Source organism: Mesoplodon densirostris, chromosome 4 (genome assembly GCF_025265405.1).
Source record: "Mesoplodon densirostris isolate mMesDen1 chromosome 4, mMesDen1 primary haplotype, whole genome shotgun sequence".
In the NCBI taxonomy this organism is placed as follows: Eukaryota; Metazoa; Chordata; class Mammalia; order Artiodactyla; family Ziphiidae; genus Mesoplodon; species Mesoplodon densirostris.
In genome coordinates, this window is record NC_082664.1 from 30499292 (window position 1) to 30525239 (window position 25948).

Sequence of the window (25948 nt, forward strand, 5' to 3'; positions counted from 1 at the left end):
ATGTTTGTCGTAGTTGCAAGACCTCTCTTTGAAGACTTAACCCATTAAATTGTATTTGAGGTTTATGTGTCTGTTTCCCTGTTAGACTGGGAGATGTTTTTAGAGCAGGGACTAGTCTTAAGTATTTCTGGGACCCCTCAGCAACTAGTAGAGTACTTGTCACATATTAGGTACCTAATAAAAGTTGAGTAGTGAATGAATATGTAGAATGATAGAAGTAAAAGGAATTTTAGAGCTCATGTAAATATTAGACACTGAATTTCTAAAATAGAATTTTTGATTTTTTACATAGGGCTTCAGCTTTTGATTTTGACTATTTAGGGTATTTAAAACACAACTACTACTGTCTATCACATCATCTCATAAAAGAAGCCATTTTAACACCAAAAAAGTAGGAAAGGCAATCTCATAGTAAGCACAGTTTGGTAACTTTAAACCCATCTTTTTGGTCATGGCTGGTACCTGTTCAAGAATTAGAATTCAGGAACTATTATCTAATGCAGTCCTCTCCTTTTAGAGATGATGTATCTGAATCTAGAGAAGTATCCAAGTTCTTACAGCAAGGCAGAATGACCACTGAGTTTAGAACCGAGGTCTTCTGACTCTCAACCCCAAATTTTGATCCTGTCCCCTCAATCTTCAGCACATGCTGAGATTAAGGCACAATTTGTGCCTTCACTAAGATCATATAGCTGTTAAGAAGTAGAGTTGGACTGAATCCATGTTACCCAAATCCATTTTAGCGAAACCTGTGCATTCACTTCCATGTAATTTTAACCTACTCTAACAGTTCCCATTAAGTTGTAGAGATGGAATTATAAGTGATTTTAAAAAGATGCCTATATTTAGCATTTTCTTTCCTTGAAAATTTCAGATTTGGGGCTTAAACAACTTCCAGGGAAGAAGGCCAGTGCAGCTGCTGTTGCAACCCAAGATTTTGATCCACATCCGTAGATTGGAATATTGGTGGGCCAGCCATCCTCAGACACCTCACTGAGGACAGGTAAGTGAAAGAGATAATAAGGATAAGAAAAGTAGAATGAGTGCTAATACGCTTCCTTCCTATTTCTTGTTAGATGCAAACAGTTGACTGCCTTTAAGAATTTAACCCTTTATCCTGTTAAAAACAAAGCATTTGGAATTCTAGGTGGGTGGGGCAAAATATTTTCTTGATTGTAAAATATGTGTCAAAATGTTAACAGTGGTGAAACTTAGGGTAATTTAAATGTTTTTCTTTCTCTTTTTGTATGTTTTTCCAAATTGTATTTATGAACTTGTGTTAGTTACCTATTGTTGCATAACAAAACACTCGAACTTAGTGGTTTGAAACACATCAGTCATTTATTTTGCTCATGAATCTGCAATTTGGGCAAGGCTCACTTGGTGGGGACAGCTTGTCTCTGTTAAGAAGTGGTGTGAGGTGGGGTTGCTGGAGGGAGGGTGGTGGCTCAATGGCTGGGAGCTAGAATCATTTTTTTTTTTAACATCTTAATTGGAGTATAATCTGCTTTACATTGTTGTATTAGTTTCTGCTGTATAACAAAGTGAATCAGCTATACGTATACTTATATCACCATATCCCCTCTCTCTTGCGTCTCCCTCCCACCCTTGAATCATTTGAAGACTTGCTCACTCATGTGTCTGGTGGTTAATGCTCGCTGTAGGCCAGAACACCTGCAGGTGACCTCTCTTTTTGGCTGCGTGGCTTCCTCACAGCATGGTGGGTTCCAAGCGAGAGCATCCCAAAAGAGCAAGGCGAAGTTACATGGCATATTTGACTTAGTTTTGGAAGTCACCTAGTGTTACTCTGCTCTTTTCTGTTGGTTGAGGTAGTCATAAAGGTCCACCCAGTTTCAGAGGAGGGGCTGGACATAGACCCCACCACTTGAAGGGAAGAATATCAACATCAATTTATAAGAGCATATGGGATGGAATCTGCCATTGTAGCCATTTTTGGACGATATAATCTGCCACAATTTGTATTACTTTTAAGGTAAAGAATATAAACATGGGTATAATAAATGAAAAACTGGAATATTTGCAGGAAATTATGGTGTATGAGTCCATAAGAATTTTCTCTGCTTTTCTTGTCTACTAGAATATGATACTGAAAATAAGATGCCCAAACAGGAAGAAGTGAAATAGATTTTGAATTTTCTTTGTATCAACAAAGCAGCATACTGCTATAATCAAAAGCAGAGACAAAAACTTATACACAAGATGCAAAATAAGATTTGTAGTTCGGGTTTGTTGTTTTTTAGAAAATGCTAGTTATTTTTGTTCAAAGTCTACTTGGGTTTTTTTTTCTTGTTTATTTTAATAATTTGAGAATTATTTGGGAAAGTGATTTCCAATACAGTATTTAGATTTGAGAAACTAGTGCCAGTGTTATCATCATATGTATCAAGTTTGTCTCTCTGCTTCTTTTAAGAAAAACTATGTAATCTTTTTCAGGATTTTTTTACCTGCTAAACTTCCGGTAAATAGGAAAACATTTTTTCAGTGTGACAGGAAAACTTGGAAAGTTATAGAATATTTGGTTGTCTTATTGATCACACTTACCAATTATATAAATTGTGGCATTTATATAATTATATAAAATTATATAGATCTGTGGCAATTTTGAATATAGCTAATACTCAATTTCTGGATGTAACGGGATATTTTTAGATAATCTTCTAAGCATTACATGAGGGTGTTGATCCATTCACTATAGCTGGGAAATAAGTGCTAGGGAGCAAGCGTCTCATTATCTCTTAGACCCAGAACATTTTCTTGCTGTCTAGATGCTTTCCCATTCCTAGTTGATTTATGTTATAATGAGTTGAGTTGAGTTGGTTCACTACTATTTCCCCACTACTCACAGGTAGATAGATATTTTACAATGGAAAGTGACTGAACCAGCTGTTGTGACAATAGAGGTAATCGTTTTCTCTCAACTGTGAATAATAAGAATTGACTGAATTTGTGAAATAATATATTTTAGTTCAAAAGGTACAGTAATTGGGAAAGCTGTTTTTGGTTTTTTTGGCATTTAAAAGTAAGATGAGATGGTTTCCAGGAGAATTAGATTGGGAATAATGATTACAGATATTATAAAATAGTGTATGTTATACAACAACAAAATATATGCATATATGTACAAACATACATAAAGTCTTAAAGCAACTAACTTGCTGCCTTTTTTGTTTTAAGCATTTTTTTAGCCCATTTTGCGTTTAAGTAGTCTGAATAGGTGAATTGCTGATAACATCTTCAGGTTTACTGAATACTTTGCCTTGCCTCCTTTCCACAAGGCCAGTGCCTGAGGGGATAAAAATCCCTTAAGTAAGTGAGATACTGCTTTCTGATGGAAGCTAAAACAAAAGACAATGGAAACTCCTAAAACAGCATATAGAAATTGCAAATATGGTGGTGTTTAGTCTGTAGTACTTTATTCAATTCATGGAAGGATGTAAATGATGAGGTTCTCTTGTAAATATGAATGGCTATGTAAATATTCTTTTAAACCGCAAAAATTTTGAATAATTGTGGAAGGCAGACATATTTCTTTGGGGGTCGGTGGTTCTGCTACATACCATTATCTTTTGGTGAGATTCTTATTTCTAACAAATGGCGTTCAGTTCATGCTTATTCAGGTTTTTGGCAAAACAGAAGTTGTGTGACTTTCTTCTTGTGTGTGCCCCATTATTAAAAGGTATGGTACCTTTTATTATGTGAAATGTTTAACAAAAGTATTTAAAATCTGTGGCAAGGAATTGATTGGCCTAGCATAAAATTGACCATATTGGGGACTTCTCTGGTGGTCCAGTAGTTAAGAATCCGCCTTCCAATGCAGGGGACGTGGGTTCGAGCCCTGGGTGGGGAACTAAGATCCCGCATGCCATGGGGCAACTAAGCCCGCGTGCTCTAGAGCCCGTGCGCCACAACAGAAAGATCCCATGTGCCACAACTAAACACCTGATGCAGCCAAATAAACAAATAAAGTATTTTTAAAAAATTTGACGATATTAATCTTTTTTTTTCACTGCACTGCGTGACTGTGGGATCTTCGTTGCCTGACCAGGGCTCAAGTCTGTGCCCCCTGAATTGGAAGCATGGAGTCTTAACCACTGGATTGCTAGGGAAGCCCCCATATTAATAATTTCTTTTTATAAATTTCTTTTTTATTTTATATTTATTTTTGGTTGCATTAGGTCTTTGTTGCTGCACATGGGCTTTCTCTAGTTGTGGTGAGTGGGGGCGACTCTGTTGCAGTGTGCGGTCTTCTCATTGCAGTGGCTTCTCTTGTTGTGGAGCACGGGCTATAGGTGCGTGGGCTTAAGTAGTTGTGGCACACAGGCTCAGTAGTTGTGGCACATGGGCTTAGTTGCTCCGCGGCATGTGGGATCTTCCCGGATCAGGGCTCGAACCCGTGTCTCCTTCATTGGCAGGTGGATTATTAACCACTGCGCCACCAGGAATGTCCCCATGTTAATCATTTTTAAGTGTACAGTTCAGTAGTATTAAGTATGTTCACATTGTTGTGCAGCCAATCTCCAGAACCCTAAATCTTGCAAAACTGAAGTTCTACCCAATAAACAACTCCCTATTCCCTCCCTCCCTCTAGCCCCTGGCAACTAACATTCTACTTTCTGTGTATGAATTTGACCACTCTAGGTACTTCATGTAAGTGGAATCATACACTGTTTATCTTTTTGTGACTGGCTTATTTCACTTAGCATGATGTCCTCAAGGATCATACATGCTGTAGCATGTATCAGAATTTCCTTCATTTTTAAGGCTGAATAATATTCCATTGTATATACCACATTTTGTTTATCCATTTATCCTTTGATGGACACTTGGGTTGCTTCCACCTTTTGGCTACTGTGAATAATGCTGCTATGAATGCTGCTATGGTGTGCAAATACCTCTTTGAGCCCCTGCTTTCAGTTCTTTTGGGTGTATACCCAAAAGTGGAATTGTGGTAATTTTGTTTAAATTTTGAGGAACTGCCATACCATTTCCATAGTGGCTGCACCATTTTACATTCTCACCAACAATGCACAAGAGTTCCAGTTTCTCCATATCCTCACCAACACTTGTTATTTTCTGTTTGTTTTTCAGTAATAGCCTTTCTATGCAAAAAGCATGGACTTTTGATCAGATATACTGGAGTGAGTGCTGGTAGGGAGCCCACCTCTTCATACCCACGTGACCTGGAGCACATTTGTTAACCTCATCTGTTAGAAGGGTACAGTTGTCCTTACATCATTCAGTATTAAATGTTAGGATGGCCTGGCACAGTCTAGACATTCAGTAAAGGTTGCTTGCCTCCTTAGCCCCATCACTCCTGGAAGTCTGCATTGATTCCTTCTGTGTCGTCTTCTCTCCCCTGAGCAGCCAGCTCCAGTTGGAATTAAAGCTTGGAAAAAAATAATAATAATAATAGCCTTTCTAATGGGTGCTAGGTGGTATCTCATTGTGCTTTTGATTCGTATTTTTCTAATGATTAGTGATATTGAGCCATCTGAGCATCTTTTCCTGTGCTCCTGGGCCATTATACAAATATAAATATAGTTTCTGTGTAGAATATCTATTCAAGTCCTTTGCCTATTTTCTAATCATGTTGTTTGGTTTTCTTTGTTATTGCATTGTTGGAGCTCTGGATATTAACTGCTTATCAGATATAAGATTTGTAGACAATTTTTCCTATAGGTTGCCTTTTGACTCTGTAAGTTGTGCCCTTTGATGACCAGAAGTTTTTAATTTTGATGTAGTCTAATTTATCTGTTTTTACTTTTGTTGCCTTTGATTTGGGTGTCATATACAAGGACTCATTCCCAAGTCCAATGTCATGAAGCTTTGTGCCAATGTTATCCTCTAAGAGTTTCATAGTTTTAGGTCTTACATTTACGTCTTTGATCCATTTCAAGTTAATGTTTGTATAGGGTGTAAGGTTGAGTTAATTTTTTTTATATGGTGTGAGGTAAGGGCTCAGCATCATTCTTTTGCATATGGTTATCCAGTTGACCAAGCACCATTTGTTGAAGAGACTGTTCTTTCCCTCATTGAATGGTCTTGGCATCTTTGTTGAAAATCAATTGGCCATAGATATATGGATTTATTTCTGGACTCTCAATTCTTTTCCACTGATCTATATGTCTATCCTTATGTCAGTACCATACTGTTTGATTACTGTAGCTTTGTAGTTAAGTTTTGAAATGAGGAAGTGTGGGTCTTCTAACTTTGTTGTTCTTTTTTTTTTTTTTTTTTCTGTACGTGGGCCTCTCACTGCTGTGACCTCTCCCGTTGCAGAGCACAGGCTCTGGACGCGCAGGCTCAGCGGCCATTGCTCATGGGCCCAGCCGCTCTGCAGCATGTGGGATCCTCCCGGACCAGGGCACAAACCCGTGTCCCCTGCATCGGCAGGCAGACTCTCAATCACTGTGCCACCAGGGAAGCCCCTAACTTTGTTCTTCTTTTTCCAGTTAGTTTTGGCTGTTTGGGACCCCTTGAGATTCCATATGAATTTCAAGATTGGCTTTTCTATTTCTGCAAAACAGGCTGTTGGAATTTTGGTAGGGATTGCATTGAATCTGTAGATTGCTTTGGGTAGTATTGCCATTTAAAAAAGAAAATTATTTATTTGGTTGCACCAGGTCTTAGTTGCAACAGGCAGGCTCCTTAGTTGCAGCATGTGGGCTCCTTAGTTGTGGCATGTGAACTCTTAGTTGTGGCATGCACGTGGGATCTAGTTCCCTGACCAGGGATAGAACCTGGGCCCTGTGCATTGGGAGCTCAGAGTCTTATCCACTGTGCCACCAAGGAAGTCCCAGTATTGCCATTTTAACAATATTAAGTTCTTCAGTTCATGAGCATGGAATGTCTTTCCATTTATTTAGGTCTCTAATTTCTCTCAGCAGTGCTTTGTAGTTTTTTTCAGTATAGAAGTCTTAGTTAAACTTATTTCTAGGTATTTTATTATTTTGGATGCTATTATAAATGACATTGTTTTCTTAATTGCCTTTTTGGATATTTTACTGCTAGTATAGTTGACCCTTGAACAACATGGGTTTGACTGAATCACTTTGATGTATACCTGAAGCATAAGTTAACTATTCTTCGATTAAAAACAAAAACAAAAACATGGGTTTGAACTGCAAGGGTCTATTTATACATGGATTGTTTTCAATAAATGCATATAATACTATGAGACCCAAGATTGGTTGAATCCACAGATGTGGAACCTCGGACTGGGAGGAATGGATATGTAGGGCAGATTATAAAGTTTTACATGGATTTTCGACTGCATGGAGGGTAGTGCCCTTAACCTCTGTGTTGTTCAAGGGTCAACCTTATACAGAAACTCAGCTGATTTTGTATGTTGATATTGTACCCTGAAAATTTTGCTAATTTCATTTATTAGCTCTAGTGCTTGTGTGTGTGTGTGTGTGTGTGTGTGTGTGTGTGTGTATTCTTTGGGGTTTTCTACATGTAGAATCATGATATCTGAGAATAGAGATAGTTTTACTTCTTCCTTTGTAATTTGGATTCCTTCTATTTCTTTTTCTTGCTTAATTCTCTAGCTAGAATGTCTAGTACAGTATTGAATAGAACATTATTTTTTTTTAAATAAATTTATTTATTTTTGGCTGTGTTGGGTCTTTGTTGCTGCACGTGGGCTTTCTCTAGTTGTGGTGAGCAGGGGCTACTCCTTGTTGTGGTGCATGGGCTTCTCATTGCAGTGGCTTCTCTTGTTGCGGAGTGCAGGCTCTAGGCACGCAGGCATCATTAGTTGTGGCACATGGGCTCAGTAGTTGTGGCTTGCGGGCTCTAGAGCACAGGCTCAGTAGTTGTGGGGCACGGGCTTAGTTGCTCCGCAGCATGTGGGATCTTCCCGGACCAGGGCATGAACTCTTGTCCCCTGAATTGGCAGGCAGACTCCCAACCACTGCGCTACCAGGAAAGACCCCAGGACATTCTTTTTTTTTTTTCATAATAACTTTTTTTTAGCATCTTTATTGCAATATAATTGCTTTACAATGGTGTGTTAGTTTCTGCTGTATAACAAAGTGAATCAGCTATACATATACATATATCCCCATTTCTCCTCCCTCTTGCGTCTCCCTCCTACCTTCCCTATCCCAGCCCTCTAGGTGGGCACAAAGCACCAAGCTTATCTCCCTGTGCTATGCGGCTGCTTCCCACTAGCTATCTGTTTTACATTTGGTAGTGTATATATGTCCATGTGACTCTCACTTCATCCCAGCTTACCATTCCCTCTCCCTGTGTCCTCAAGTCCATTCTCTACATCTGCGTCTTTATTCCTGTCCTCCCCCTAGGTTCTTCAGAACCATTTTTTTTCCTTTAGATTCCATATATATGTGTTAGCATACAGTATTTGTTTTTCTCTTTCTGACTTACCTCACTCTGTATGACAGACTCTAGGTCCATCCACCTCACTACAAATAACTCACTTTCGTTCCTTTTTATGGCTGAGTAATATTCCATTGTATATATATGCCACATCTTCTGTATCCATTCATCTGTCGATGGACTCTTGGTTGCTTCCATGTCCTGGCTATTGTAGACAAGTGTTGCAGTGAACACTGTGGTACATGACTCTCTTTGAATTATGGTTTTCTCAGGGTATATGCCCAGTAGTAGGATTGCTGGGTCATATGGTAGTTCTATTTTTAGTTTTTTAAGGAACCTCCATACTTTCTCCACAGTGGCTGTATCAATTTACATTCCCACTAACAGGGCAAGAGGGTCCCCTTTTCTCCATACCCTCTCCAGCATTTATTGTTTGTAGATTTTTTGATGATGGCCATTCTGACCGGTGTGAGGTGATACCTCATTGTAGTTTTGATTTGCATTTCTCTAATGATTAATGATGTTGAGCATCCTTTCATGTGTTTGTTGGCAGTCTGTATATCTTCTTTGGAGAAATGTCTATTTAGGTCTTCTGCCCATTTTTGGATTGGGTTGTTTGCTTTTTGATATTGAGCTGCATGAGCAGCTTGTATATTTTGGAGATTAATCCTTTGTCAGTTGCTTCGTTTGCAAATATTTTCTCCTGTTCTGAGGGTTGTCTTTTTGTCTTGTTTATGGTTTCCTTTGCTGTGCAGAAGCTTACAGGTTTCATTAGGTCCCATTTGTTTATTTTTGTTTTTACATCCATTTCTCTAGGATCTTGCTGTGATTTATGTCAGAGTGTTCTGCCTATGTACTCCTCTAAGAGTTTGATAGTGTCTGACCTTACATTTAGGTCTTTAATCCATTTTGAGTTTATTTTTGTGTATGGTGTTAGGGAGTGTTCTAATTTCATTCTTTTACATGTAGCAGGACATTATTTTTTTATGCTTAACTATTTACAGTGTTTAATGGAGGCTAGGCTGTTTTCTACATTTTGCCAAGGAGGTCTTGCCTTTTGATACATATGGTGATGTTTCACATTATGTGGAATACTAACTTTTCTTTTTTATCAATTCAGTAAAATAGAAATTCTACATATTATTATTTTTTAAAGGTGGTGGTTTTTTTAAATTAATTTATTTATTTTTGGCTGTGTTGGGTCTTTGTTGCTGCGTGCAGGCTTTCTTTTTAGTTGCGGCGAGTGGGGGCTACTCTTTGTTGAGGTGAACAGGCTTCTCATTGCAGTGGCTTCTCTTGTGGAGCCACAGGCTCTAGGCTCAAGGGCTTCAGTAGTTGTGGCACATGGGCTCAGTAGTTGTGGCTCTTGGGCTCTAGAGCGCGGGCTCAGTAGTTGTGGCACACGGGCTTAGTTGCTCCGCGGCATGTGGGAGCTTCCTGGACCAGGGATTGAACCCATGTCCCCTGCATTGGCAGGTGGATTCTTAACGACTGCACCACCAGGGAAGCCCAATTCTGCATATTGTAAGAGCTTAATCATTCATAATGACTGGGCCATTTTTATATTATATCAGTAGAGATATAAATTTGTCTTGGTTTTAACCTGATCATAATATTTAAAAAATGTTAGCTCCTGGAGAATTTGGAAGTTTACTAGCTCCAAGTTACTTTGACTGAACAGTCTGTGTCAGAGGATTGACAGTAAAAACTTCATGACATGAGCCTCTGTTTATAAGGGCACAGATTGTATGTTAATCAGTAAACATTAACATTAGAGATACTTTGCACAGATGTTTTTCTTTTATCTTCTAGCTATGGAAGAGAAAACTTATCTATTAACTCGGACTCACAGAGAACCATTTAAATTTACAGGAAAGGTGAATCCTAAGAGCCTTTTCTGACTACAGTAGAAGGAAGTCAGAGCTCCCCCTCACGTTGGGATAATTTAATCTTTAGAAAAGGGAGCCTTTGAGAATTTTGATATCTTTGAATCTCTGGAGAGTCTTAAACCGATAAACATCAGGAAAGTCCAGTTCTGGCAGTGGTTAAAGGTAAATTAGAAAACTCAGTGCTCAATAAAACCACGGTTAGAATGAGCAGTGAAGGATGAATTAAAGATTAACAGGATATTTGGATATTTATATTTCTTTACATTATATCTCATCCTTTTGAATATGTTAATACTAGTTAATATTTATTAAGAACTGTTTCCCAGAAAAATATGATTGAATGAAAAATGTGTTATTTTCTGAGTCCATTAACTATATAAGAAAAACTTGGTTATTCATTACATAAAACTGCACCATTTTCAGCAATTGCATTTTACCCAATTCATGACACGTTGATTAAGAAAAAGTAAAGGAGAACTTTTAGAGGCTTGAGCAGCTTGCAAAAAGTAAGTCTGTAAAGTGATGACAGTGCCATAAGAAGGAATTTCCCAGAGCTTAGGGTACTGTATTGAAATTAACTCTTTTTGCCAGAGCAAAACTGGGATAGTATTGATTGGGTCTGGTCTTTGGAATTTTAAGATTAATAAGAATATTGTCATTTATTTTATCAGTGTAATATGGACCTGCTAAACATGGAATCTCAGGATGATTTTGTGATGTGAATAATTTAATAGTCTTACTCTGCATTTTAACTTTAAGCAAGTCTTTTTCTTTGCATTCTCACTGTCATTGTCTTGCATTTAGGTGCCACTGATGTCTTTCAAGTGTCAAATAGGCCCCCAACCAGCCTTTTTACTGCCAGCTTTGTGTTCTAGTCTATTAGGAACTTGCTTAGCATAGATATCTGCATTAAAATTTTTTAATTATATTTATTTCTTATTTTTAGGTAGTTTTTTTTTTTTTTTTTTTTTTGCGGTACGTGGGCCTCTCACTGTTGTGGCCTCTCCCGTTGCGGAGCAGAGGCTCCAGATGCGCAGGCTCAGCGGCCATGGCTCACGGGCCCAGCTGCTCCGTGGCATGTGGGATCTTCCCGGACCGGGGCACGAACCCTTGTTGCCTGCATTGGCAGGCGGACTGTCAACCACTGCGCCACCAGGGAAGCCCTAGGTAGATTTATTGACAATACAGGCATACCTCATTTTATTGCACTTTGCTTTGTTGTACTTCACAGATACTGTGTTTTTTACAAATTGAAGGTTTGTGGCAACCCTGCATGGAGCAAGTCTGTTGGCGCCATTTTTCCCAACAGCATTTGCTCACCTCATGTCTCTGTGTCACATTTTGGTAATTCTCACAATATTGCAGATATTTTAATTTTCATTATATTTGTTATGGTGTTCTGTGATCAGTGATCTTTGGTGTTACTGTTGTAAAAGATTATGGCTCACTGAAGGATCAGGTGATATTTAACATTTTTTAGCAATATAGTATTTTTTTTTACATGATTTGTTTTTCATTTTTTAAATGCACAATATGATGTTAAAACACACGACACTGTTGAAAAACAAATATTTCAGAATTTTTTTTAAATGACATGAAATCCACTGATGTCCAGAATCCTTAACAAGGTAATAGATCATCCTGAATAATTCTTTTTTTTTTTTTTTTTTTTTTTTGCTGTACGCGGGCCTCTCACTGTTGTGGCCTCTTCCGTTGCGGAGCACAGACTCCGGACGCGCAGGCTCAGCGGCCATGGCTCACGGACCCAGCTGCTCTGCGGCATGTGAGATCTTCCTGGACTGGGGCACAAACCCGTGTCCCCTGCATCAGCAGGCAGACTCTCAACCACTGCGCCACCAGGGAAGCCCCTGAATAATTCTTTTACTCCGATAAGAAGGAGAATAAAGTTTCACGCTTTCTGGAGAGTGGTTAATAAAAGTTCATTCTGTCACCCCGAGTAAGTTGACAAAGGCAGACCAAATACTAGTGATGTTTCTGGACCTATCATCTTAGAACCAGGTCTTGCAGTGGGTGCTGATCCTTTTTTTTACACTACTGGATTGGTTCCAGAGGGCCCAGTGACATGATGGGAAATCAGGAAACTCAAAGATTGGCTTTGTACTTCACCAGATCGTTCTCTCCACCTAGACATACTTTTTGCTCTGTCTCATGTCTGTTTCCCCAGGTGGGGTAATAGGATCCTTTAATAACTCAGGGCCCATCTCCTGCCCTCAGGAATATCACTCAGCCATCCTATCACAGTCAGGCTGCTTTGGACAGGGCAAAACTGCATACCTATTGGAACTTAAATGTTGATGGCCATTGTTCCAACCTAAATTTTTAATCTTCTGTAGGGGAATTTGTTGCAATTGTACCAAAGTGAGGTAAAGTTGAATAACCCCATTTTTTTCTGAACCGGTTGCTCTGGGGTCAGGACGGACGAATGTAAATATACTGCAATGTTAACAAAGGGCAAGGTTGTCCAGCTTGGCTATTTTGGGCAATGTTTATTTTTAAAACAAAACAAAACAAAAAACCCTTAATAACATTTCTTTTCATAAAGAGATTTTTGGAAAGAAAGTCCTTCCAAGAGTAATGTTTCAAAAACACTTAACATTTTCACTTGAAACCTTTATGTTGGAAGGTGATCATGGCTTGGTCCACTTTCATGTAATGGGCAGTCTTAAGGTTGATGGATGCCTCCAGCTACCCACAGGCCCCACTTGCTGGGAAGGGTTCTTTCCTCTAAGGAACCTAAAATCTATCTGCATCATTAACAGAGCAGATGCTTTCATGTGAGAATAGTGATTTAGTAAACTCCCTACCCGGACCTCACTGAATTCTGATATAATGTTGAAAATGTGAATGGATATGCCTGGAAATTGACAATCTCAACTGTGTAAAGGATTAAGAAAAAAACAAACATTTGGTCCAAACTTCCACCTAGTATATCCTCTCAATTTATCATTGAACTTCTCGATAATCAAGGGCTCTCCAATTTCTGATTTCTTACAGTTCTTACTACAGGGAAGGGAGTGCTCGGTTCTAACACAATGGCTGGAAACTAGATTGGTTTTTCCATCTCTCTCCTTCCAAGTAACTCTCCTTGGTTCCTCTTTTCATGGTGGGAGGAAACATCATCGTGTTCGTTCTTTGGTTGCTTTAGCAATATAGTATTTTTAAATTAAGGTATGTACAATGTTTTCTTAGACATAATGCTATTGTACACTAAATATTTAGACTACAGTATAGTGTAAAAATAACTTTTTTTCCAGTTTTATTGAGATATAATTTACATACAGCACTATGTAAGTTTAAGGTATACAGCATAGTGGTTTGGCTCATATATATCATGAAATGATTATCACAGTAAGTTTTGTGAAACTTATCCATCATCTCATATATATATATACAAAATTAAAGAAATAGGAAAAACATTTTTCCTTGTGATGAGAACTCTTAGGATTTACTCTCTTAACAACTTTCATTTATGACACACAGCAGTGTTCATTATATTTATCATGTTGTACTTTACATCCCTAGGACTTAAAACTGGAAGTTTGTACCTTTTGACTGCCTTCATGTAATTCCCCCTCCCTACACCCTCCTGCCTCTGGTAACCACAAATCTGATTCTTTTTTCCTATGAGTTTTATTTGCTTTTGATGACCTACAACACTATGTTAGTTCCTGTTATACAACATGTTGATTTGATATTTCTGTACATTTCAAAATGATCACAATGACAAGTCTAGTTACAATATGTCACCATGCAGAGTTATTGACTGTGTTCCCCACACTGTACATTTCATACCCGTGATTCATTTATTTTGCAACTGGAAGTTTAGACTTCTTAATCTCCCTCACTTATTTCTTGCCTCCCCATCTCCTCCCCTCAGGCAACCACCTATTCTCTCTGTCTGTAACTCTGTTTCTGTTTTGTTGTTTGTTCATTTGTTCTACATATAATAAACATAACTTTTATATGCACTAGGAAACCAAAAAGTTTGTATGCCTTTATTGTGATATTTGCTTTATTGCAGTGGTCTAGAACTGAACCTGCAGTATCTCCAAGGTATGTCTGTAATTTATATACCACAAAATTCACTTGTTATAAGTGTACAGGTCAGTGACTTTTAGTAAACTTACAAAGTTATATGACCATCTCCAAATTTCAGTCTTAGAATATTTTCATTACCCTCCCTTCCCCCCCGCCAAATTTCTTGTGCCCATTTGCAGTCAATTCTTGTTCCTACCTCCAGCCTCAGGTAGTCAGTAATCTACTTTCCATTTCTAAAAATGTGCTTTTTCTGGAGATTTCATATAAATAGAATCATACACACATCAATATGTGGTCTTGTGTCTGGCCTTTTTCACTTAACTTAATGATTTTGAGGTTTATCCATATTGTAGCATGTATCAAGCAGCAGTGTTCCTTTTCATCGTTGGATAGTATTCCATTGTATGGATACAGCACATTTAAAAAATTCATTCATCAGTTGATAGATGTTTGGATTGCTTCCACTTTTTGACTGTTATTATATTTATATCATTATATTTATCATCTCATCCTTTAAACATTTTCTACTTATGTGTTTAATATGTGACTATAGTAATATCTAGATGTAGTATACATACACACACATTGAGGGATATGCTCAAAATTTTTGGTAATGGGGTACAGGATGAAAAAAGTTTGGAGGTCACTGTTCTAGTCCAGAATAGTCAGAAAACAGAAAATAACCAGAATTATCCTAAGTCACAGGTCTGATTTACCACTCATAAATAAACCCTACTACCTGTGAAATAAATTCCTAAATGTGGTGTTTAAGGAGCCCTACCTTATGGGCCTAAACTTTTATCTGCTTTCTAGGTACCACTTCAGTTTTACAGCCCACTGCTTCCTTTTAGATTATTCTCACCATATTCCTTGTAGTTCCTTCAGTACATTCTGCCTTTGAGCTTTTGCCAACTATTCCCCTTGCTTAGAATGCTATTTCCTGCCTACCTTTAGCCTCTTGGGGGTACTATGATAAATTATTTAAGCTCCAGCTAAATCACTTCTCTGAATTGCTTCCTGGCTAACCCAAGTCAATTTAACTACTTCATCTTCTCGGATACCTCTGTATCTAGTATATACCTTTATTATAGCAACTCTCAAACTAAATTGCAATTATTTATTAAGTGTATCTGCATCTTCACTGCACTGCTACCTCCCTGAGGACAAGGAATGAGCCTATTTATCCAATACTTGTTGAATAAATGAATGGGTAGTAGCTTCATGGCTGAGCCCCTTGCATGACCCTGAGAGTGAGTGCCACCTTAAATTTTGTGCTAGGGTACCTCACTTGCCTCATCCTAGTTTATTAGACCCTGCTTGCATCTAATAAAACTAGGCTAGATTCCCCTGGCTTATAACTGGACCTGATAAGCTTTAGATTGGTTTTAGATTGGCCACGCTGCCTTCTCTTTTCAATGCTGGATATCACAGGAAATAAATCTTTGTTAAGAGACTTGTAATAAAATTTAGACTGAAAATTGGAGATCAGTTTACCTTGATTTTTCTTGTATCACACACTGCATACTATTTGGTACATAATAGGAGTTTAATTAAGGTCTGGTAAATGTAATAGTAATAGCAAAGAGTGATTGACCTTTTACTGTGTGCCAAGTACTGCTCTAAATCCTTTACATGTATTAACTCATTTAATCCTTATAGCAAGTTCATAAGGTAGGAACTGTTGTTATCCTCATTTGGCAGCCGAGGAATCTGAAGCTCAAATATCCACATAAGTAAAGGGCATGTGACTCAAACCTGAGCAAAATCTGGCTCTAGAGCCATCCCACTTAACCACTGTTCAGTAGCAAAGGAAGAGGTTTAACTTTTCATATAGGGTGGTTCCAAAAATAGTTTTCAGGTAAGATAAATAGATACCCTCTGAGAGTAAATATTTTAGTGGCAAAGTTTGATCATTTAATAATTCAGTGTTAGGAATAATTATTTTTCTGGACTCAGCTTAAAGATTAGCTTTACCAGGAAGCTTTTAATTTTTTTTTTTTTTTTTTTTACTCTGTGTTCTCTAGCTCCCTTTAAAGAGTTTAAGTACACTTACAGTGTTTTGTGTTTGTTTCTGTGAATAAAGGGAACTACTTAAGGGACAAGACTTACTCAGTTCTTTATCCCAAGGCTTAGAACAAAGTTACTGTTCAATAAATGTAAGTTGAATGAGTGAATTGGTGAGTTTGGTATTGTAACCCAGGTCCTCTCATCCTAGGTTCTATGCTTCTACCTGGTTTAAACACTACTCCCTCCCTAGATGTATTTTTTTGGTTGCTGTTGTTAGCCTTTGGGATCTTAGTTCCCCAACCAGGGATTAACCCCTGGCCCTCAGCAATGAAAGCAAGGGGTCCTAACCAGTGGACCACCAGGGAATACCCGCTAGATGTTTTTATCCCTGCCAGAACTTATCTTTTGTCCTGATAATTCCTGTAGGATATTTTATGTATAGTGATTTATTCCTTCTAGTATGTATACTTCTGTTATTTGTATGTTTCTTTTTAATTTTTGAATTTAATTTATTTTTTTATACAGCAGGTTCTTATTAGTTGTCTATTTTATACATATTAGTGTATATATGTCAATCCCAATCTCCCAGTTCATCCCACCACCACCACACCTCTGCCACTTTCCGCGCTTGGTGTCCATACGTTTGTTCTCTACATCTGTGTCTCTATTTCTGCCTTGCAAACCAGTTCATCTGTACCATTTTTCTAGGTTCCACATATATGCATTAATATACGATATTTGTTTTTCTCTTTCTGACCTACTTCACTCTGTATGACAGTCTCTAGATCCATCCACATCTCTACAAAAGACCCAATTTTGTTCCTTTTTATGGCTGAGTAATATTCCATTGTATATATGTACCACGTGTTCTTTATCCATTTGTCTGTTGATGGGCATTTAGGTTGCTTCACTGACCTGGCTCTTGTAAATAGTGCTGCAGTGAAGATTGGGATGCATGTGTCCTTTTTTTTTTTTTTTTAACGTTTTTATTGGAGTATAATTGCTTTACAATGGTGTGTTAGTTTCTGCTTTATAACAAAGTGAATCAGTTATACATATACGTATATCCCCATATCTCTTCCCTCTTGCATCTCACTCCCTCCCACCCTCCCTATCCCACCCTTCTAGCTGGTCATAAAGCACCGAGCTGATCTCCCTGTGCTATGCAACTGCTTCCCACTAGCTAGCTATTTCACATTTGGTAGGGTATATATGTGCATATATACACTACCACTCTCTCACTTTGTTCCAGCTTACCCTTCCCCCTCCCCGTGTCCTCAAGTCCATTATCTATTAGGTCTGCATCTTTATTCCCGTCTTGCCCTAAGTTCTTCATGACCATTTTTTTGTTTTGTTTTTTTTTAGATTCCATATATATGTGTTAGCATATGGTATTTGTTTTTCTCTTTCTGACTTACTTCACTCTGCATGACAGACTCTCGGTCCATCCACCTCACTGCAAATAACTCAATTTCGTTTCTTCTTATGGCTGAGTAATATTCCATTGTATATATGTGCCACATCTTCTTTATCAGTTCATCTGTAGATGGACACTTAGGTTGCTGCCATGTCCTGGCTATTGTAAATAGAGCTGCAGTGAACATTGTGGTACATGACTCTCTTTGAATTATGGGTTTCTTACAGTATATGCCCAGTAGTGGGATTGCTGGGTCGTATGGTAGTTTTATTTTTAGTTTTTTAAGGAACGTCCATACTGTTCTCCAAAGTGGCTATATCAATATACATTCCAACCAACAGTGCAAGAGGGTTCCCTTTTCTCCACACCCTCTCCAGCATTTATTGTTTGTAGATTTTTTGATGATGGTCCTTCTGACCGGTGTGAGATATCGCATTGTAGTTTTGATTTGCATTTCTCTAATGATGAATGATGTTATTTCATGTGTTTGTTGGCAATCTGTATATATTCTTTGGAGAAATGTCTATTTAGGTCTTCTGCCGATTTTTGGATTGGGTTGTTAGCTTTTTGATATTGAGCTGCATGAGCTGCTTGTAAATTTTGGAGATAATTCCTTTGTCAGTTGCTTCATTTGCAAATATTTTCTCCCATTCTGAGGGTTGTCTTTTTGTCTTGTTTATGGTTTCCTTTGCTGTGCAAAAGCTTTTAAGTTTCATTAGGTCCCATGTGTTTATTTTTGTTTTATTTCCATTTCTCTAGGAGGTGGGTCCAAAAGGATCTTGCTGTGATTTATGTCATAGAGTGTTCTGCCTATGTTTTCCTCGAAGAGTTTGATAGTATCTGGCCTTACATTTATGTCTTTAATCCATTTTGAGTTTATTTTTGTGCATGGTGTTAGGGAGTGTTCTAATTTCATTCTTTTACATGTAGCTGTCCAGTTTTCCCAGCACCACTTATTGAAGAGGCTGTCTTTTCTCCATTGTATATTCTTGCCTCCTTTATCAAAGATAAGGTGATCGTATGTGTGTGGGTCTACCTCTGGGATTTCTATCCTGTTCCATTGATCTAGATTTCTGTTTTTGTGCCAGTATCATATTTTCTTGATGACTGTAGCTTTGTAGTATAGTCTGAAGCCATGGCGTCTCATTCCTCCAGCTCCGTTTTTTTCCCCTCAACACTGCTTTGGCTCTTCGGAGTCTTTTGTGTCTCCATACAAATTTTAAGATGTTCTGTTCTAGTTCTGTAAAATATGCCATTGGTAATTTGATAGGGATTGCACTGAATCTGTAGGTTGCTTTGGGTAGTATGGTCATTTTCACAAGATTGATTCTTTCAGTCCAAGAACATGGTATATTTCTCCATCTGTTTGTGTCATCTTTGATTTGTTTCATCAGTGTCATAGATTTCTGAGTACAGGTCTTTTGTCTCCTTAGGTAGGTTTATTCCTAGGTATTTTATTCTTTTTGTTGCAATGGTGAATGGGAGTGTTTCCTTAATTTCTCTTTCTGATCTTTAGTTGTTAGTGTATAGGAATGCAAGAGATTTCTGTGCATTAGTTTTGTATCCTGCAACTTTAACGAATTCATTGATTTGCTCTAGTATTTTTCTGGTGGCATCTTTAGGATTCTCTATGTATAGTATCATGTCATCTCCAAACAGTGACAGTTTTACTTCTTCTTTTCCAATTTGTATTCCTTTTATTTCTTTTTCTTCTCTGATTGCCATGGCTAGGACTTCCAAAATGATTTTGAATAGTAGTGGTGAGAGTGGACATCCTTGTCTTCTTCCCGATCTTAGTGGAAATGCTTTCAGTTTTTCACCATTGAGAATGATGTTTGCTGTGGGTTTGTTGTATATGGCCTTTATTATGTTGAGGTAGGTTCCCTCTGCCCACTTTCTGGAGAGCTTTTTATCATAAATGGGTGTTGAATTTTGTCAAAAGCTTTTTCTGCATCTATTGAGATGATCATATGGTTTTTATTCTTCAATTTGTTAAAATGGTGTATCACATTGGTTGATTTGCATATATCGAAGAATCCTTGCATCCCTGGGATAAATCCCACTTGATCATGGTGTATGATCCTTTTAATGTGTTGTTGGATTCTGTTTGCTAGTATTTTGTTGAGTCTTTTTGCATCTATATTCATCAGTGATATTGGTCTGTAATTTTTTTTTTTTTGCAGTATCTTTGTCTGGTTTTGGTATCAGGGTGATGGTGGCCTCATAGAATGAGTTTGGGAGTGTTCCTTCCTCTGCAATTTTTTGGAAGAGTTTGGGAAAGATGGGTGGTAACTCCTCTCTGAATGTTTGATAGAATTCACCTGTGAAGCCCTCTGGTCCTGCACTTCTGTTTGTTGGAAGATATTTAATCACAGTTTCAATTTCATTACTTGTGATTGGCTTGTTCATATTTTCTGTTTCTTCCTGGTTCAGTCTTGGGAGGTTATACCTTTTTAAGAATTTGTCCATTTCTTCCAGGTTGTCCATTTTATTGGCATAGAGTTGCTTGTAGTAGTCTCTTAGGGTGCTTTGTCTTTCTGCTGTGTCTGTTGTAACTTCTCCTTTTTCATTTCTAGTTTTATTGATTTGAGTCTTCTCCCTGTTTTTCTTGATGACTCTCGTTAATGGTTTATTAGGTTTGGTTATCTTCTCAAAAAACCTGCTTTTAGTTTTATTGATCTTCTATTTTCTTTGTTTTTATTATATTTATTTCTGCTCTGATCTTTATGATTTCTTTCCTTCTCCTAACTTTGGGTTTTGTTTGTTGTTCTTTCTCTAGTTCCTTTAGGTGTAAGGTTAGATTGTTTATTTGAGATCTTTCTTGTTTCTTGAGGTAGGCTTGTATTGCTATAAACTTCCTTCTTAGAACTGCTTTTGGTGCATCATATAGGTTTTGGATCGTCGTGTTTTCGTTGTCATTTGTCTCTAGGTATTTTTTGATTTCCTCTTTGATTTCTTCAGTGATCTCTTGGTTATGTAGTAACATATTGTTTAGCCTCTATGTGTTTGTGTTTTTTACGTTTTTTCCCTGTAATTGATTTCTAATCTCATAGTGTTGTGGTCAGAAAAGATGCTTTATGTGATTTCACATTTCTTAAATTTACCAAGGCTTGATTTGTGACCCAAGATGTGATCAGTCCTGGAGAATGTTTCATGTGCACTTGAGAAGAAAGTGTAATCTGCTGTTTTTGGATGGAATGTCCTATAAATATCAATTAACTCTATCTGGTCTATTGTGTCATATAAAGCTTGTGTTTCCTTATTAATTTTCTGTCTGGATGATCTGTCCATTGGTGTAAATGAGGTGTTAAAGTCCCACACTATTATTGTGTTACTGTTGATTTCCTCTTTTATAGTTGTTAGCAGTTGCCTTATGTATTGAGGTTCTCCTATGTTAGGTGCATATATATTTATAATTGTTATATCTTCTTCTTGGATTGATCCCTTGATCATTATGTAGTGTCCTTCCTTGTCTCTTGTAGCGTTCTCCATTTTAAAGTCTATTTTATCTCATATGAATATTGCTACTCTAGCTTTCTTCTGATTTCCATTTGCGTGGAATATCTTTTTCCATCCCCTCACTTTCGGTCTATATGTGTCCCTCGGTCTGATGTGGGTCTCTTGTAGACAGCATATATATGGGTCTTGTTTTTGCATCCATTCAGCGAGCCTGTGTCTTTCGGTTGGAGCATTTAATCCATTCACCTTTAAGGTAATTATCGATATGTATGTTCCTATTACCATTTTCTTAATTGTTATGGGTTTGTTTTTGTAGGTCCTTTTGTTCTCTTGTGTTTCCCACTTAGAGAAGTTCCTTTAGCATTTGTTGTAGATCTGGTTTGGTGGTGCTGAATTCTCTTACCTTTTGCTTGTCTGTAAAGCTTTTGATTTCTCCATGGAATCTGAATGAGATCCTTGCCGGGTAGAGTAATCTTGGTTGTAGGTTCTTCCCTTTCATCAATTTAAATATATCATGCCACTCCCTTCTGGCTTGTAGAGTTTCTGCTGAGAAATCCACTGTTAACCTTATGGGACTTCCCTTGTATGTTATTTGTCGTTTTTCCCTTGCTGCTTTCAATAATTTTTCTTTGTCTTTAATTTTTGTCGATTTGATTACTGTTTGTCTTGGCATGTTTCTCCTTGCGTTTATCCTGCCTGGGACTCTCTGCGCTTCCTGGACTTGGGTGGCTATTTCCTTTCCCATGTTAGAGAAGTTTTCGACTATAATCTCTTCAAATATTTTCATGGGTCCTTTCTCTCTTCTCCTTCTGAATCCCCTATAATGCAAATGTTGTTGCGTTTAGTGTTGTTCCAGAGGTCTTTTAGGTTTCTTTTCATTCTTTTTTCTTTATTCTGTTCCGTGGCAGTGAACTCCACCATTTTGTCTTCCAGGTCACTTGTCCGTTCTTCTGCCTCAGTTATTCTGCTATTGATTCCTTCTGGTATGTTTTTCATTTCAGTTATTGTCTTGTTCATCTCTGTTTGTTTGTTCTTTAAGTCTTCTAGGTGTTTGTTCTTTAATTCTTCTAGGTCTTTGTTAAACATTTCTTGCATCTTCTCGATCTTTGCCTCCATTCTTTTTCCGATGTCCTGGATCATCTTCACTGTCATTATTCTGAATTCTTTTTCTGGAAGGTTGCCTATCTCCACTTCATTTAGTTCTTTTTCTGGGGTTTTATCTGGTTCCTTCATCTGGTACAAAATCTTCTGCCTTTTCATTTTGTCTCTCTTTCTGTGAATGTGGTTTTCCTTCCACAGGCTGCAGAATTGTATTTCTTCTTGTTTCTGCTGTCTGCCCCACTGGTGGATGAGTCTATCTCTGTATGTTTCTTATTATACTAGAACCTTGCTGAGGGCATGTTCTGCTATTTTCCATAATATTTTATGTGGGTTGTGACTTACCCAGAAAATGTATTGAGTAAATGTTTCTTTTTTTTTTTTTTTTTTTTGCGGTATGCGGGCCTCTCACTGCTGTGGCCTCTCCCATTGCGGAGCACAGGCTCCGGATGCGCAGGCCCAGCGGCCATGGCTCACGGGCCCAGCCGCTCCGCGGCATATGGGATCCTCCCAGACCAGGGCACGAACCCGTATCCCCTGCATCGGCAGGCGGACTCCCAACCACTTGCGCCACCAGGGAGGCCCGAGTAAATGTTTCTTAAATGCATAAAATTTTTTTTCATTAATAGGGAAAGGCTTTAGAAGTTCCTCAGTGGCTGTTGGTATATTTTTAGTTCATTGTGAGCCAGAGGTTCTGTTATCTGTCAGATGTGTGTCGGACAGATATGAAATTTAGTGTCTGTGTTAAGAAATACTGAATAAAAATTTGTGGAAGTATAACAACCTTGTATATTATTAAAACAATTATTTTCATGGGTCTAAGAATTACATGACAGTGCATCTAAAAGCCTTAGCACAGTGCTTGGCATGTATAAATGTTACTTATTGTTAACAATCATAGTGTTAACCAACAATGAGTTTGATTTATTAACCCCTTGTACCCACCAACTCTAGTTTGTTCAGTGAAATTTAGAAATGTATATATGTCTGAACTTGAAAAAAATCTATATTTGGTATCTGAATTTACTAAGAAATTAAAGCAGGGGAGCAGCCTTTCACTATAGGTTAAGTAGGTTAGGGTAAATTTTTTTCTTTTTAAAAATGTGTAATTGGGTACTTCCCCCACCCCCTTTATATGATTTTCCTATATCCAGAGACTAGCAAGATTTGGATAATTCCTTGTTATTGTTAGATGCAGAATTTTCTTTTTTCTTTTTTTGGCGGCTCCTCGTGTCTTGCGGAATCTTAGTTCCCCCAGAAGGGATGGAATCCCAGCCATGGCAGTGAAACCACTGGGTCCTAACCACTGGATTGCCAAGGAATTCCCAGAATTTTCTAATTCTGTCATTTTCTGAATCATTTAGAAATCTAGCTTCCCTCCCTATTTTCTAAATTAAGTCTTGCCTTTTTTAAAAAACAAGTGATACCACACTCTCTAGTGGAGATTAGGAGAAGTTTTGCTTTTTAAAGGGGGCATTAATTTGTTTGGAAAGGATAGTAGCAATTGTTAATGGAAATGCTTCAGGACAGTCAGGTGATATGTTGAGACTTCTGTCCTATTAGAAGTTCGGCTTGTTTCTTCAAAAGGTTCTTGAAGCCTGCTGATAGTTCAATCTCAGGCACAGAGGAAGAAGACTTTTGGTACTTAGTCATTTTAGGGGTTTAAGATTTTCATTAGTAAACACAATGAATGATATCAGAATTCCTGTGTAGAGCAGGACAACTAAGTGTTGGAGGAGCCGGAAAAAGAACATTTTCTCAGTGGTTCTGCCAGTGGTGAAATGATAATACCAACTGCTGTTTATTGTGCCTTTATTTGTATACCAGTTGCTATGTTAAGCCATGTATATACTTTCCTATTTAATCTGGATGAGGTAGATGGTTTTACAGATGAGGAAACTGAAGCCTAGACTGGTTAAATGACTTTGAAAGCCAGAATGAGAATTTAAATCCAGGATTAATTCCAAAGAGTGGATGTGCTCTTTCCACTGCCCATAGTACTGATTTAGGTGTCTTTTACTTGTAGTGAACTGTCTATAATTTTTAGCCCAAAGGATAGATGTTAAATTGGACTTCTGGGGGGGGGGGGTAGAAGGGAAAGTTGATTTTATAGTCACCTTCTATGCCTGTTTTATAGTATGGCATTGTTGTGTATAGATAAGAAATTTGAGAGTAGGCAATAATTGATAGCATTACAGCCGTTAGTTTAAAGTTGAAGGTGGTTATTACAACTTTTAAGTTAATCCCATTTTAAAGGATCAACTTTAACTGTTTTATCCTAACAAGTTATATCTAAATTCCTTTGTGTTCTATTTGCCTGACTATTGGGGGACTAAATTATAATATTATTTCTTTTCTCTTTTAAAAGAAACTTTTGTAAGAAAAGGAATAAGAATGTCTCTTTTTCCATATTATGTGTTTCTTCATTTCTTAAAAAAAATTAAGTATAGTTGATTTACAATATTGTGTTAGTGTCAGGTGTATGGCAAAGTGATTCAGTTTTATATATATATATATATATATATATATATATATATATATATATATTTCCACATTATTTTCCATTATAGATTATTATAAGATATTGAATGTAGTTTCCTGTGCTATACAGTAAATCCTTGTTTCATTTTTTGTGAAAAATAATGATTTGTCATTCTGTAGATTATGTAGGTTTTGATTCATAAACAAAACTAAAACAGAGAAACTGAAAGTTTTGATGTAGCTCAAAGTTCTTTAATTCAATACATTTTGTTTCAGAGATCTTTTAATAATTGAAATTAAATTCAACAAATTTATATTAATCAATTCAGTGAAGATGTTGAGGTGGGTAAGAGATGGGAGCCAAACTTCATGGTCTGAAAGCATTTTAAATCTTTTAGAAGAGATGGAACTTGTAAATAACCATAAAAAAGAAATTATATTTCTTAACATAGATGCCAAATTTCAGTGTGCAACTTATAGTATTTCTTGAGTTTATAGGTGAGAAATGTTCTTTATTACTTGCTTCATGGATATGGCATTTGAGTGGTGTCCTGTGATTGAGTAGGATTTTAGGTAAGTTGGAGTCTGAAAAGAGGTCAGTCTACATTGAGGGGTTGCTTAAAGACGAGGAAGAAGAGTGGTAGGTGCCTCCTGGTTCATTATGTGAGATGAATGGTTTCTGAGTGTTTTTCATTCCTTTTTTCTTTTTTTTTAGACTGGACGTATTTCAGTAGTTTGATTTTTTTGAAAACATTAAAATGGGAGGGAAAGAAAAAGTATATTTTAATTCAAAGGACATTGAAATCTTATTCACAGCTTTTGTTTTGGTTACTTTATTTTTCAGTTCTAAAATTTGTTTGTTCTTCTTTATGTCTTGTATTTTTTTGCTAATGATTTCTAATTTAACATTTATTTCAAGAGTGTTTGATGTTCATTTGAGCATTTTTACAATAGCTGCTTTAAAGTCTTTGTGAGATAATTCTAGTATCTAAGTTCATCTCTTCATTGGTGGTGTGTTTTCCCACGTGAGCAGAGATTTTTGTGGTTCTTATGTTGAGTAATTTTGGTTTGTATCCTGGACCTTCTGAGTATTATGTAATGAGATTCAAGGTTTTCTTTAAAGTCTGTGGAAAATGTTGATATTTTTGTTTTAGCATTCTGTGGGTTGTGGTTCCAA

The 25948-nt window shown here is 37.4% G+C and overlaps 1 protein-coding gene across 6 annotated transcripts in view; it reads left to right on the forward strand.

Moving 5' to 3' along the window:
• The window catches only part of NUMB (NUMB endocytic adaptor protein), a 174706-nt gene that overhangs the window by 36734 nt on the left and 112024 nt on the right, over window positions 1-25948 (forward strand). For all 6 annotated transcript variants that reach the window (XM_060095887.1, XM_060095886.1, XM_060095889.1 and 3 more), the window contains exon 2: window positions 875-1003. The gene's annotated coding sequence lies outside the window, so the exon portion shown is untranslated. The remainder of the gene's footprint in view (window positions 1-874; window positions 1004-25948) is intronic.